Here is a 14,593-nt window from a genome sequence, read left to right on the forward strand (position 1 = left end):
GCGCGAGTTGTCAGCGGGAGGTGTTGGGTTCGGGGACGGATGCTGCCCTGGCAAGAACCCAGAGGACCCGAGCGGCTTGCGCGGGACCCCTCAGCTCCCGCCGGCGGCAGGCACTCACCGCGTCCCGCGCTGCGAGAGCTCTGGGCGCGCGGGGCAGGTGGAGGAAGGCATGGCTCTTGGAGGCGCGCGGAGACAGCCAAGCTCCAGTTCTCCCTCCCTGCACCCCCGCCGAGGTGGTGTGAGTCGCCCAGCGCCCACGCAGCTGGACGTGTGCCCTGCGTCCCGGGCCGAGGCTGGCTGAGCCCCAGCGGCCCTCCCCATCTATCCCTGGAGGGTCAGTAGTGCCTGACTTTCATTGCCAACGTTCCTTTGAGGAGAGAAAGGGACGGAGGGAGGAGGCCAGAGGGGCAGTACTTTCAGCAGGTGGTGTCCTGGTCCCTGCCCATTGCCCCAGACCTCTGCCGCCCAGGTGTGCATACCCTGTTCTTCCTAAACCGGGTTTCTTATTCTCTGCCCCCCTGGGAGAGTCCCCCAACCTTTTGGGTCTGTGTGTTTTTCTGGGAAAAGGACTTTGAGCTTTATTGCGTTCCCAAGATGTTCTTGGACAGAAGTAGTGCCTCTTAGCCACGGCAATCTTGTGTGTACAAAAAAAGACCCATCCTCCCCAGGAAGGAGGGACAGGCAGTCTCATTGGTGCCACCAAAGAAAAGGCTGGAAAGTGAGAGCATGAGGCCTGATGACTTATGGGAATCTGGACAGCACAGGGGATCCAGGGCCCAGATGACGGAGAAGACCCCACAGGTGAAGGCTGCAGCAATCTGGGAAGAGGTCCTGGAAGAAGCAGGCCATGGAAGTTTTCCATGGGAAAAACTGGGAGAGGGCCTCTTAGTTAGAGGTGGTGTGGAGCAGAGCAGGGTAATAGAGTCCGGCAGGCCTGGGTTTTATTCCCACTCTGCTACTTAGAAGCTGTGCAACCTGGGGCAAATACCCTGACCCCTCTGAGCTTGCAAAATCGTGGTGATGATGGCAAGCATTCGAGCCCAGCTGTGACTGTCGTGGTATTGTAGCCATTCTGGAATAACGCACCAGTTCCCTACAGCCAGGCCCTTCTTAGGTGTCCCTACCAGGCAAAAGCTGGTACCTGCCAAAGCGGTTCTCCAGTTTAGTCAAGGAGAGGGAGGTCACAGAGCCAGAGCAGAGGGTGGTCACAGGACAAGTTTACTGGTGTTAGCGGTGCACCCATACCTTTTGCCATCAGCTCATTCCCATGCTCGGCCAGGCCGTAGAGAATCCAGAGGCTTCTGTCAGGCTGCCACAGTCCCCTGGGCCTGGGGGCAGGGCGTGGGGTTGGGGGAGGCTTTAGGCTCAGCCATGCAGGCAGGCAGCTTTTGTGGACTGGACGCAAGAGCGCAGGGACCTGGCTATGCAGTGGAGAGGCTATGAGGGCAGTGAGGGCTCTCCCAGGTATCTCTGGGCCCCTGGCTGAGAAGGATGAGCTTCGGACCCTGGGAGTTTCCCTCAGTTCCTCTCACCATCCTCTCCCCTTCCTGGCCCCTCCTGCTGGCCAGGGCGTGCCCCAGCCCTTTCCCAGATCCTGCTTCCTCTGCTTAAGACTTAGCCATGCCAAGTGTCATGTCAGGACCTTGAGGCTAACAGTACTATGTGACGTGCTGATTCTTCCTCTCCAAACTGCAGCACACGTTTACCCCCACTGACTTCTAGATCTCTCATCTGCACAGCATCTGAACTGACCCATTTCACAGATGGGGAAACTAAGGCCCAGAAAGGGTCAGTAGGTTACTCAGAATCTCATGGTGGGATCCAGGTCTAGAACCTAAGCCTCCTGACCCTACTCCCGGCGCTCTGCCTACTACGTCCTGCCTCCTTCCTTTGTCTGTTGTCATTCATTCGTTCATTTATTCATTCATTCAGTGCATGTTTCCTGAGAGCCAGCTATGTGTCAGGCAGCGTGGACACATTTCTGGCCTCCTAAACTAACAGGCAAATAGGACACAAAGAAGAAATGGGCAGTGACTGTGTCGTGTGAAAAATGCCACAATAATAGAAGCAGAGGAGGCCTGGGGACTATTAACATACAACATACTTGATGGTGGTGGCTTCCTGGGAAAGTGGTTTTCAAGTGAAGACTTAAAGCGTGAATAAGAGTTTTCCAGGCAAAAGGGAATGAGTGTGGGGACCTTTTTCTTAGGGCAAAGGGAACAGTTTCTGGAGGCTAGAAGCCAGAGGGCGGGAAGTGCCGTGGGGAACTGAAGGGAATCCAAGACCGTGAAGTGCTGGGAGGGTGGAATGGGAAAGATATGGCTGGAGAGCCACAGGGCTGCCCTTGAAGAGTCTGAGGAGGGCAGTTATGTCCTTAGAATGGGAACTTAAGGCAGACCAGGGAGGCCGAACAACAGGCTAGTGCCGGCCAGAGGGGACCGTGACCCAGCTAGGGGTGCAAGTGGGGCCAGAGAGGGGTGAATGGGAATGGTGGCTGCAGTGGTGGGACCTTAGGTGAGTTGCAAAGAGCATTGCAACCAGAAGGAGAGAGCTGTCCTGTGAGTTCCAGGGCTGGCTGGCCTGCGTGCAGATGGCCCTAGGGGGCAGCTCCTGGGTGGGGCCTACAGGCCAGGGGCTCATAAGGGGGCACTTTCAGGGCTGTGCTGTCTAGTACGGTAACCACTGGTCACGTGTGACTCATATTTACCTAACAAAATGAGGTAAAATTTAAAATTTAGTTCCTCAGTCACACTGGCCAGATTTCAGCTATGTGCTCAGTAGACACCTACCTTATAGCTAGTGGCTGCTGGACAGCCAGGTAGAGATCGTACACATCATCACAGAAAGTTCTATGGGACAGCACTCTGGCAGCAGCGAGATGCTGCTGGGCCAGCAAAAGTGTCCCCAGAGCAACCTGAGGCCCTTCCTCCGCCCTAGGCCTTTGCTCTTCGGGGTATATTCTCCCAGTTCAGAGCTAATTACACAGGTGAGGAACAGCTGAGGCAGAGAAGGAAGAACTGGGACACGTGGAAACTCCTGGGAGAAAAGAAAATGCAGAGAAAAATGGTTTGGTTAAAGAACGATCCTATGAAATGGATGTGAACAGGTCCCTGCTCTCGAGGGGCACACGGCACCCCTATAGGAGCACAGGGGTCCAGACCTAGGACTCCAGCTGGGCTTTGCTACCGCCCTCCCGGGCCTCAGGTTCCTCCTCTGTAAAAGCCAGGCCCTGCCTCCCTCTCGGGGATGCTGTGAGACTCTCAGGAGATGGCCGGTGGAAGAATGCACTAAAAGGTGCCACCAGCAGAGACCATGCTCAGGATCACAGAGGTGCTTACGAGGGGGCTCCCAGGGAGCGGGGCAGGCAGTTCGTCCTGGGGCAGGTGGACCTAGGCCCTCCCTGAAGGCTGGAAGGAGGGCATTGGGCAGGGCGTCCTGGTGAAGCACACAGCCTGTGGAATGGCCTGGAGGCAGGAATCCAGGGCACATGCATGCACCCAGCCGGTGGGGAAAGCAGAGTGCTGGGGCACAGACTGTATCTGTGAGGCCAGAGGAAGAGGGAGCTGGCAGGGAAGTGAGGCTGAGGGGATACAGTAGAAGAAGAGCATGAATGAGGCGAGCCAGGAGCAGATGTGAACAGAAGGCCCAGACTGGAGGGGCCAAGCCACTGGGAGGGGAGGGTCAGAGCTGGGAGAGGAGGATGGGGTGGGGGCGGGAGGGTGGGCAGTTCATGGGGAGTGTGGCTTCCAGACCACAGCCCCCAACTCTTCCCCCATCAGCGCCTCTCTCCTGGTCTGGGACCCTTAATGAGCCCTCCAGCTGCCGTTACTTGATGTGCTTGCTGGAAAGAAACTGGAATGTCCCAAATGGAGGAAATCAGATGTCACCTATGGCTGGGCAGAGGGTGTACAGTCAAAGAGGAGGGAGTGGAATTTAAAATAGCAAAATCCGTTTGTAGGCCAAGAGGGAGCAAAGGGCGTCAGCAGCCATGTTCAAGGTGAATGTTGAGGGACCCCAGGCAGACTCCCTCAGCAGTAAATATAATAACAACCATCGTAAGGGACTATCTCACGTTTATAGGGAGTGTACGAGGGCACTTTTACTGGGTCCTTTCCAGAGGAGTGTTTAGGGGAGAGATCAAAGCAATGGCTGAGAGACGGGGGCTCTGGATAGGCTTCCCTAGGATTGAAATGCTGGGGTGACCACTGGACAGGATCTTAAAGGGAAGCATGTGTGTGGTGCAGGGTGTGGCCTGTATGCACCTTCGTAAATGAATGGACCTTAGAGCCAGGTGCCCTCATATGCAGCCAAGATTCAACTGTGTCAGTCCTGAAACTACTCCTCGTTTCATGCAGTCAGAAAAGGACTAGTCTCGTGGGGAGGTAATAGAGGGAAGGTCCTCAGGGCCCCTCAAGTCCAGGGCCTTTATCTACAGATGAGAAAACAGGTCCAAAGGCTGCCCAAGCAGGTATCAGAGGAGCCAGGGGTAGGATGCCTGCCAGCATCTCCAGCCAGCATCTCTCCTCCACAGCGCACCTTCTTTCCAGACAAGAGTTAAATGTCCGGCCAAGTGGTGACAAAGACATGGCAATGTGTGTGCTCAATGCCCCATTCCCTGGCCCTCAGCAGACATTGCTAATCAATTGCAGCACACTTTCCCCTGAGCTTACATACAACCTCAGAAACCGTTTCAACACAGTGTTCCAGGAAGTTACCCCTGACTAGTAATAGTTGATGTTCAAGATAAAGAGCCATTTTATGATTCTAATTAAATTAAAAAAAAAAAAAATACAGAGCAATATTTACTATAGATAAAGCCAGGGAGAATTTCTAAAGTTTCACAGCTTCTCCAAAGGCCTAAACTAGCTGGTAGCTCCAAACCAGACTGAGGACCTCATTCAGTAGCCAAGGAAGATGGTGAGAAAGTCAAAGCATCTGAAACAAAATGCCATATGTCCTAAGCATATATCACAATTGGACACTCAGAAAGATGCTATTTTCCCTTATTCCTAATCATTCTTCCCCAGTGCCATCTGGAAAGCATTCCCAAACCACCCCAACCCAAAGTGGGTTCTCTCCCTGCTCTGACATCCTGTAGAACTTCTTGGCCATGCCAAACACCTAAGTCAGAGATGGAAAATAGATACAGCCCGCGCTGACTTCTCTTATCTCAGAACCACGGCACCCGTGACTAACTACTTAACATTCCCCAGTGAGCCTATAGGCCTCAGAATCCTTCTCAACACAGGGCTCCAGGCTGCCACTCCCAGTCTGTTAGAGTCAATGCCCAAGATAAAATCCCACGGCCATCCATGGCTCAGCTTCAAACACACTGTGTGCTGTGCCCTCCTCTCTATTGCCTTTAAATGTCTCGTCTCTCCACCTGATCACACACAACCCCATGGCAGGAATAGGCCTCACTGGTCTCAGGGTCCCTTACTGGATCTAGCCCGGGACTTGGCACGTCGTAGGCAGCGCTCACCAATTAGTTGCTGGTTTAAGGTCCCCCTGCTGGAGGTTAGTAAAGCTGTCTCAGTCAGCCGTCCTCCCCATGCCTCTACCCCCAGACCCAGCTGCATGCTCAGCATTTGCTGGGGTGGGAGGGTGGGGGGGGTGCTGGAGGTGGATGTTTCTCAGCCACCAGCAGAGGGTAAAAGGATTAACTACTAAGTCAGGGCTGCATCCGTGGGCCTGGCTGGGAGAGTGGGGCTGGCTCTGTGTGATGTGTTCCCACCCGGCCAGAGTGGCTGGGAGCACCCATCCCCTCCCATCCCCCATTCCCAAGGCTCAGGAGCTCCACCTCACCTGCCCAGGCTGCCTGGCATGTGTTGGTAAATTGGGCAAGTCCACAGCATTGGGTGTCCCATGGACCTCTGCCAGTCACTAATTGTGTGACCTGAGCCTCTGTGTCCTGATCTGCAACATGGGGATGAGCACATCCTCCGCCCAGGCTTGTTGCAGGATTCGATGTAATCATTCAGGGAATAGCACCTGTAATCACTACCACCTCCCTCATCATTGGAGGAGACAAGATGGGGCTGTGCCATGTCCACAAGTTTTATTAGTAGCTAATATTTACTGAGCACTGTCCAAAGACCTGTACCTCTATTAATTCATTTAGTTCTCACAATAATCCTATGAAATGGTTATATTTTTACTATTCCCTTCTTACAGAAGAGAAAATGGAGGCCCAGAGAAGTTAAGTAATTTTCTCAAGGTCACACAGCTAATAAATAGCAGAGCCAGGCCTCAAACCCAGGCAGTCTGGCTGCAGAGCTGGCATTCTGAGCCACTGGCATATACCGTCTGTGTCAGGTACCATACCCCACTAAGTCAGCTGCAGCAGGTTCCAACGGGCAGGGATCGGGGACCTGGGTAGTGCGGTTTGGCTCCTACAGAAGTGGCATTTACTGAACTGACTTAGCATCAGGCCCACAATGCCATCTTTGTTGTAAGGATGACATTTGTTACATCAGGCCCTCAGGGGAGGCTGTGTCCAGCCTTGGCTTCCAGAATGCCTGGGCTTCCTGGGAGGGATGGGTTTGTTCTTGCCTCTTAGACACTTGTCCTCTAGGAAGCTTAGCACCAAGTCTGGGTTCACTGCATGGCATAGTGTAGTCCTCTGGGCGGAAGTTTTTGTGTAAGCCCCATTTCCATTATGTTTTATCACCCTTCCCTGCCTTTTCTTTTGCCGTCTTACTTCCTGCTGCTTTACTGTATAATGTGTGTCTGTCTGTCTGTCTGTCTGTCTGTGCAGCTGCCTGACTGTCCCCTTCTGGAGCAAGATGGAGCTAAAAGTTCTACAGAAACTAAACTTTTTAAAGTTACTCTTCCCTCTTTCTCTTCATATCTGCACACCCACAAAAGCCTGCTCTGGACTGGTGACAGGCTGGCCACATTAGTGTCACCTGGCAGCTTTAAAGCACACCAAGGCTGACACCCCTCCCCAAAGCCCGGTGTGAATCCTTATGGGAAGGGTCTGAGCTTGGGGTATTTAACAAGCTGCATAGCAGGCAGTCCCTGAGACAGGCAGAGAACCCATCTGTGTCCCTGTGCCTGGAATATGCTGTGCAGTTTAACCTGGACCCCTCCCCTGGATCGCAAGTAGTGCATGAGGGGCTGATTGATGGTGACAATAATGGGGTCACAGTGAGATGTCAGTGAAAGTCCTACCATGCGTTGTGCAGTTTGAAAGGCTGAGCGGTTTAAAGAAGGGTTAGCAGTGGCTTTTGGTGGGGGAGGGTTGGTTTTGATTTTTTGGTTGCTGTTGTTGTTTTCAAAAAATAAAGTCAACTGAGGGTTGGCCATCCAGGAGAAAGGAAATTTTAGGAGAAGCCTCAAGAATCTTTCTCCCACCTCTTTTGGTTGGATTCTTCCCCTCCCAGAAGCAGCTTGCTGAGTCCTCAGTAAGTAAAGGAAGTCAGCAGACTCCTACCAGGGGAAACTGAGGGAAGGGCTGGGAGGGACTGGGAGGGCTGGGGCAGACTGGGTTCCTCTGGGTTTAGTCTGGGCTGCCAGCAGGCCCCAGCAGCTCCACAATGACACTCATGCTGTCCCATCCGTATGCCACATGCCCTGGGTGGGAGCTTCCCAGAAGAAAACTCTCTGTGGCTGAAAGGGCGGGCTGGGGTTGCTGGCAGCAGGGTCTCCTCTGGGCCTTCAAAGGGCGAGGGCAAGCCCAGCACAAAGGGGCGGAACTGCCTGCCCGAGAGGCTGGGCACAGCTTTCCAGTGGGATCCTGGTCCTGTCTCCCCTCCTGGAGGCTATTGTGGGTTTTCCAGAAAACCCCTCCATGGCTGCAGTCTGTGCCTTCTCTTCAGCACCCTTTCCTCTCCTCTCCACCCTGCTGCCCCCAGCCTCACTAGCCTCTGCGAGGCCTGCAGTCCAGTCTTGGCCTTTTTTCAGCTCAGGCATTTCCCACTGCTGCAGGTTCTCCCTGCCCACCCCCTCCCGTGGCGCGTTTCTCTCCTACCTGTTCTGTAAGTTGCACCTGGGAGGCCTGGCTGCCCCTTGAGGACACATCTTTGCCAATCCCCAAAAGGCGGTCACAGGGCCTGGGACTTGACACCTGCAGTCCCCTGTTAAGCTGCAGATGTCCCGTGACGGTGCCTCTTAGGTCATCACTTTGAGATTTTCTGCATCGGGTCATGCTCTGACAAGGTGGCCTGTGGGGCAGGACAGAAAGGGTGACCTCTGGGAATAGGGATGAAGAAAGAGGGCTGGTGAAAGGGGCATTAGCTGGGACTCTTCCAGAAACAGCCAGAGTCCACTTCCCCGTGAGCTGGCACTTGAGGCTTCCTGGGGGTAGGTCCGCCAGTGGTCCTGCCCCCGCAGCCTCTCTCCACTCCATCGAATCAGAGCACTGAAGGAAGGGAGTCAGGCGCTGTACTAGGAATCCTGCACAACTTCCCTGGTTCTCGGGCTTACACACCCTCAGTGACAGGGAGCTCATTACTTTACGAGGCTGACGTGTTTGGACTATAACACATTACACAGTGTGTGTTCTTCATCTGGTCAGAGCTCCAGACCCCTCTCTACACCTGCCATCCCACCCCTCCAGTGTGTCTTAAAAGCACCTCAAACTCAATGTGTCTAAACTGAGCCGGGAGTGCAGCCCTCCCCAGAGCCCTTTCATCTGTGACTGCACCGGCCCCCAGCTGCACCCCTCCACACCCTACTGACCGCACCTTCTCAGTCTCCCCTGGATCTGCCTTCTGTCCATCACTGCCTGCCCTTCCCCACTCATGCTACCCTGGGGTCTCCTGGGCATGGCGGGAGCCTCCTAACTCATCTGCTCTTATACATCCTACCCTGTCTGTTTCATCATCTACATGGCAGCCAGGACGATCTTTTAAAAACTCTCAATATGATCGCCACATTCCCCTGATTGTAATCTTCAGTGACGTCTTGTTGCTCTCAGGCCAGAGGCTAAATTTCTTAATATGGTCCATGCGGCCACCAGGGCCTGGCCCTTGCCACCCTCTTCAGCCTCATGTCTCACCTCCCCGTACTTTCAGAATCCAGCTGCATGGCCATACACTGTCATGGCTAAGAACTCAGACTCTGGAGCCAGGTTGCTGTGTCAGCCTGGCTGTGTGACGCTGGGCGAGTAGTTTAACTTCTCAGGGCTTTGGGTTGCACCTCTGTAAAATGGGGGTGATGGAGGATCTCCTTCTTATGAGTATTGTTTTTTGGATTAAACAAGTTAACGTAAGTGCTTCAAGCAGTGCCTGGCACGCCAGTAATAGGTATTATTATTGCGATCATCTGAAAGAGACAAGCCCCGGCCCCGCCGTCACAGGCATACACAGAGCGGGACATGGGCACTGAGCCAGGCTTCCTGGTTCAAATCCAGCCTCTGTCCTCCTTGGCTGTGTGCCACCATGCAAGTTCATTCACCTTTTCCCTCGTTCCGTTTCCTCCTTCATGACTGGGTTGCCATGAGAGCTGAATAAACTAATATATGCAAGACCCCTGCCGGGTTCATACGAAGCACACTGTGTGTCAGCTCTTACCCGTTCCTCTGTTGTTGCTGCCCGTGCTCAGCTCGCAGCCCAGCGGCCACTTCCCCGTGATGCGCCAGCCTCGTCCATGCCACGGAACAGGCTCTCAGCACCGCGCCCCTTCCAGCCATAGCTCTGGTGACAGGGGTTGCTTCACATTGATGTGTGTCATTGGTCGACTCTTATGTGCCCTCCCTAGAGAGTAAGCTCCGTGAGGGCAGCGTGAGGATCCGCTTTGCTCAGACATGTATCCACAACACTGTGTATGGCTCTGGCACCTATAAATGCTCCATAGCCATTTGTGGAAGGGAGGGGAGGAGGGAAGAGGCACCCGACTTCCACTCCACCGCGCTCACTTCCAGCACCTCCTGTTCTGTATAGGGGACCCCTGCTTCATCCCGTACATGATCCCAGAGCCCCTAAAACCCTTGAGGTCCTAGGCGCCATGCTAACCCAGCTCCCACCCACATCCACATAATTCCAGGGCCCAGCTCCTTGACTCCCCTGAGGCAGCGAGCGGCAGGGCCTCAGGTTAGCTGCAAGGAAGGGCTTCCTCATATGAAGGCTGGAAAGCTCATACAGGGGCATGTACCTCCTTCCCCTCACTTTTTCTGATCTGCGGAGCCTGGGGCCACATCTGTCTGTGGTTCTGGGCAAACAGGGAGCAGTGGCAGCCGTGGCATCCGGCGGCCCCTCAGGCCCCTGCTTCTTGGCCCTGGAAGTCTGTGATCAGGCGCCAGATCCAATGCACAAAGAGAGCTGTGGAGGGAGGGGGACGGCAGTTCTTCAGGCAGCCCCATCGCATCCCCTCCGGGTTCCCAGCACACAGGCCGCCAAGCAGACGGGGCAAGTCCAGTTCTGATGGGTGTGGGTTGATTGTCTAGATTTCCTCCGCTTTGATTTCCCCTTGCTGAGCTGCCTGTGCCCCGGGGGCATGCACCCACACAAGGGCCTGCTGCCTTCACAAACCCCGTTTGGAGGCTGCCCTCTCCTGCAGTCCCTGGGAGTAGGCCCACAGGAGCCAGCCCTGCGCGGCCCAGGTCCTGCCTCTGTGCCTTTGATCCTCACCCGAATGCTCTCCTGCCCTCCTCTCCTTCCACCCAAATTCTGCCGAAGCCCAGCCCGTGTCCTCCTGGGTCCATAGGGAGGGGTCTTAGAGGACAGACCTAAAAGCGAGTAATTCAATTCAAGTGTGAGTCAGAGACACCAGACTGGGCCCTGCCCTCAAAGGTGGGCTCAGTCTCCAACAGGGCACTGGTCCAGTAGCAGTTACGGCTTGGGGTGATGAAAAGGGTTCTAGCAGATGGGATCAAGCACCACTCTGCCAGGCCTTGTCATCAGATGCTGACGCAAGGGCCATAGCTCTGCCCAGGGTGGCCATTTCGATGGGAAACTCCTTCTTTCAACTTGTGGTTCTCAGGGTCAAAAGGCAGGGCTGCAGGCAGGACCCTCACTCACCCTCCCTCTTGCGGGAAGAGGAGGTCCGAGTTTCCCCAGAGGGGGAGGGCGGGATGGCAGGAAACTTGACCACAGTGTGTGAGGCCAGGCCAGCCTCACCAGAGCAGGTGGAAGGAGGCAGGCCTGGCACCAGCTCAAGAGAGAAGTGGCCTTCACCTGGCCACTAAGAAAAACAAGCTGGCACCGCAGGTGCCCACACTTCTTCACATCTAGACACCTTTATTCGTTTTCTGATCTCCTCTCATTTTTCCCTCCAGCTGCCCGGTGTAATCCGACAGAAGTAATATTATCCCCAGTGTATGAATGATGAAGCTGACACCCAGAGAGGTTCTAGCTCTTGCTTAATACGTACTAGTTAGTAAGACAGCCGGAGCTAGACCTCGAGGTCCTGGCACCCCCCAGTGTAGCTCGAGCCATATCAACATTGCCAAGCTCTGCATGCAGTGGCTGCTCACAGAGTTTGGGGTCTGTGCTACCCCAAAATAGACTTCCACTGCAGCCTCCAAGGGCAGGTGGGTTCTCACGGGAGTCATGCACTAATAATATAAAAAAATGAATTATTAATGGCATTTCCACCTAAAGCACTTAGCACAGTGCCTGGTATATACTGCTCAATATGCAGGGCTATTATTTTTAAGGTTAACTCGTTTAATAATTCTGCCTGGTGCTTCATGGTTTCCAGGCACTTTCCACAGCAGCACTTAGGAGGCTGGCAGTCTGGGAGCTGTAATAGCCCCATTCTGCAGCTTTCCCTGGAGGGGAGACGCCAGGCTCAAGGTCACGGCCATGGAGTCCAGAGCTCACCTGGGCTCTGCCTCTGGGCTTCCCTCCCCCCACCCCACGACCTGGCCCCACCCACATGTTACAAAGGCCCAGGTTGAGCCTGAGCCCTTTAAGAGCCTGGGTGCTGAGCATGGGAGGGAGTGGCCCCTAAACCCAAGGCCTGGCCAGAGCTGCATTCTTTGGGGGGAGTGAGTAGCCGCTTGGCATTTTCCCTTTGATACTGATACGGGCATTTTAATAGCTGCAATGATCAGGCGGGTGATGTTTCAGCTCTGGCCACGTGGGGCATTCCAGGAGGCCCTGGCTGCCAGGAGGGGCAAAGCAGGAAGGCTGCTCTGTCCAGGATGGCTGGGGGTCCACCCCAGGGCCTCAGAAAGTCTGCTGCCCGCCCCTGAGCCTCAGCCTGGAGACTTCTTACCATGGGTCTCAAACTCAGATACCCACGGGGGCCAGGCTGGTGGCCTGAGCAGGTGAAGCTGGCCAGTGGGAGGGTACGGTGATCACCTAGACAGTACATACCCACCTAAAACAGGCAGCCACCACTCAGTTCCACCGATTGTTACCATGGCCTAGTGTTGCCAGATCCTCCCCTGGTACAAGAGAGACTGGAAATCCAGACCTTCAGGTGAAATCTCCTGTTTGGTAAGCAACAAATATTTATCGAGCACCTGCCCTATGCTAGGCCACGTTCTAGGTGCTGCGGACATGGCAGTGAATAAAACAGACCAAAATATCCATGTCTTTGTGGAACTTACTTTCCAGGGGTGGGGAGAGACAGTAAGCAAGATAAATAAGGAAACAACAACAACAAAATCCTAAGGAGAAAATAAAACACGGAGGAGGGATAGTAAGTATATTAAGGGAAGGAAAGCATCAGGGGCAAAGAAGACCTCACTGAGAATGAGCCAGTGCTGAGCTAGAAAGAGAACAGCCCAGACAGAGAGGGCAGCAAGTGCAAAGGTCCTGGGGTAGGAGCAAGCCTGGCATACGCAGGCACATCCAGGAGGTCAGTGTGGTCATCCTGACTGCCGTGTTGAGTGGTCTGTGGGGCAAGGGCAGAGGCAGGGGTTCCATCCGAAGGTTATCACAGACATTAGCCGAGAAATGATGAGTTTGGGACCAGTGGGTAGTGATGGGAGTGGTGAGAAGGGGTCAGATCCTGGATATGTCTGAAGGTAGAAAACAAGAATTTCTGACTGAATGGCTATGGAGTGAGAAAGAAAGAGCCCTCAGTGATCATGCTGGTTTTGAGCAACCGGCAAGATGGAGTTGCCATTAATTCTGCTGAGGTAGACAGTGGCGGGGGCAGGCCCGGGGAGAGGGGATAGAATATGAGGAGCTATTCTGGCAGGCTAATTTTGGGATGCCTATCAATGGAGATGTCAACTCGACAGCTGGATAAATGTGTCTGGAGTTCTGCAGGAAGGTCCGGGTTCAAGGTGCAAAGAGCAGGCCATCACCACATACAGATGGCGTTGAAGCCATAAGACGGGTGAGATCCCCAAGGAGCCAGTGCAAAGAGAAATGAGGTAAGACTGGGCTCTGTGGCCAGCACTGCGATGTTAAATAAATAAGAAGGAACCAGCAGAGGAGACTGAGAAGGAGCGCAGCGTGGTAGCGGGCAGCCCGGAGAGTGGCCTCCTGGGAGCGGAGTAAAGAAAGTGTGTCAAGGAGGAGGAGGAGCAAGCAAATGAGTGACAGGCTGAGAACGGCGCAGGACCACCCCCTGGACTTAGCCACACGGCCGGAGGTCATCGGTGACCGCTTAGGTGGAGGAAGGGTAAGAGGTGATAGGTCCAGGTGAGCGGGAGGAGACACCCTCCATCAGGGACTTTATGTAGGAAAAAAGCCTGGTCCAAAGAGGATTTTTCTTTTCTTTTTTCCTGATGAGAGGGACAACAGCATGTTTGCATGATGACTTATATATCAGGAGTGGGCAAAGGACAACTCAATCCCACGTGAAGCCTGTTTTCGTAAATATGCTTTTTATGAGAGCACAGCCATGCTTGCTTTGTTCCCAAGCTGTCTATAGCTGCTTTTCGCCTAGACTTGAGTGGTTGTGACAGAGATCGTATGGCTCACAGGGCCTAAAATATTTACTAGCTGTCCTGCTACAGAAAACATTTGCTGACCCCTGGTGTAAGTGATTCAGTCCAGGGGAGGAAATGGATGATGCAGATGGGAGGGGCATGTGCTGCCCGGGGGTCCCCGAGAAGCCGGAGGGGGAAGACCTGGTGTGCAGATGGGAGGTTGGCTGGATCTGGGAGCACAAATGGAGCACGCGAGAGAAGGGAGAGTGTGCCTGCGTAGATGCAGATGATAGGAAGGTATGTGTGGTGGTGGAAGCCTCCGGAAGGCCTTTTCTTCCTGCTTCTGTTTTTCTCAAGGTGATCAGGTGACAGTGACCTTGGGGACAGTGACCTTGGGTGCAGGGTGTTGCGTTGGGGAGAGAAGATGTGAGAACTCCTAGGACAGGGAGATGAAGGTGCCAGGGAAACACAGTACGCTTGCCGGGCTTTCATCTGAGATAACGATCGTGTATTCAAATGAGGGTGGTGCTTTCTCGGGCTTCGCTCCTCTGCTGGGGTGCCCATGTGGGGTACGCGGAAACGTTCCATCTGCCAGGTTTGTGGCTTGGTCAAGAGAATGTGCTGAAGGGGAGGGCATCATGGCAGCCCAGGGTGTAGCCAGGAGAGTGATTAAAATCATTGACCACAGAATTTGAGCTGGGCCAGGATGGAATTGAAATGTGGCAGGCGAGCAACAATGAAAAGGTGGAACGACTCAGGACTGAAGGTCTTGCAGGCTGGAAGGATCCCTGGGGTTGAGGTGTTAGAAGGAGTGAGCTG

The 14,593-nt window shown here is 54.2% G+C and overlaps 1 protein-coding gene across 1 annotated transcript in view; it reads left to right on the forward strand.

The window, feature by feature from the left end:
* The window catches only part of COL13A1 (collagen type XIII alpha 1 chain), a 144,511-nt gene that overhangs the window by 246 nt on the left and 129,672 nt on the right, over positions 1-14,593 (forward strand). The window lies entirely within an intron of this gene.

The sequence above is a fragment of the Rhinolophus sinicus genome, chromosome 15 (genome assembly GCF_057876585.1).
Source record: "Rhinolophus sinicus isolate RSI-liver-muscle chromosome 15, RSI-T2T, whole genome shotgun sequence".
In the NCBI taxonomy this organism is placed as follows: Eukaryota; Metazoa; Chordata; class Mammalia; order Chiroptera; family Rhinolophidae; genus Rhinolophus; species Rhinolophus sinicus.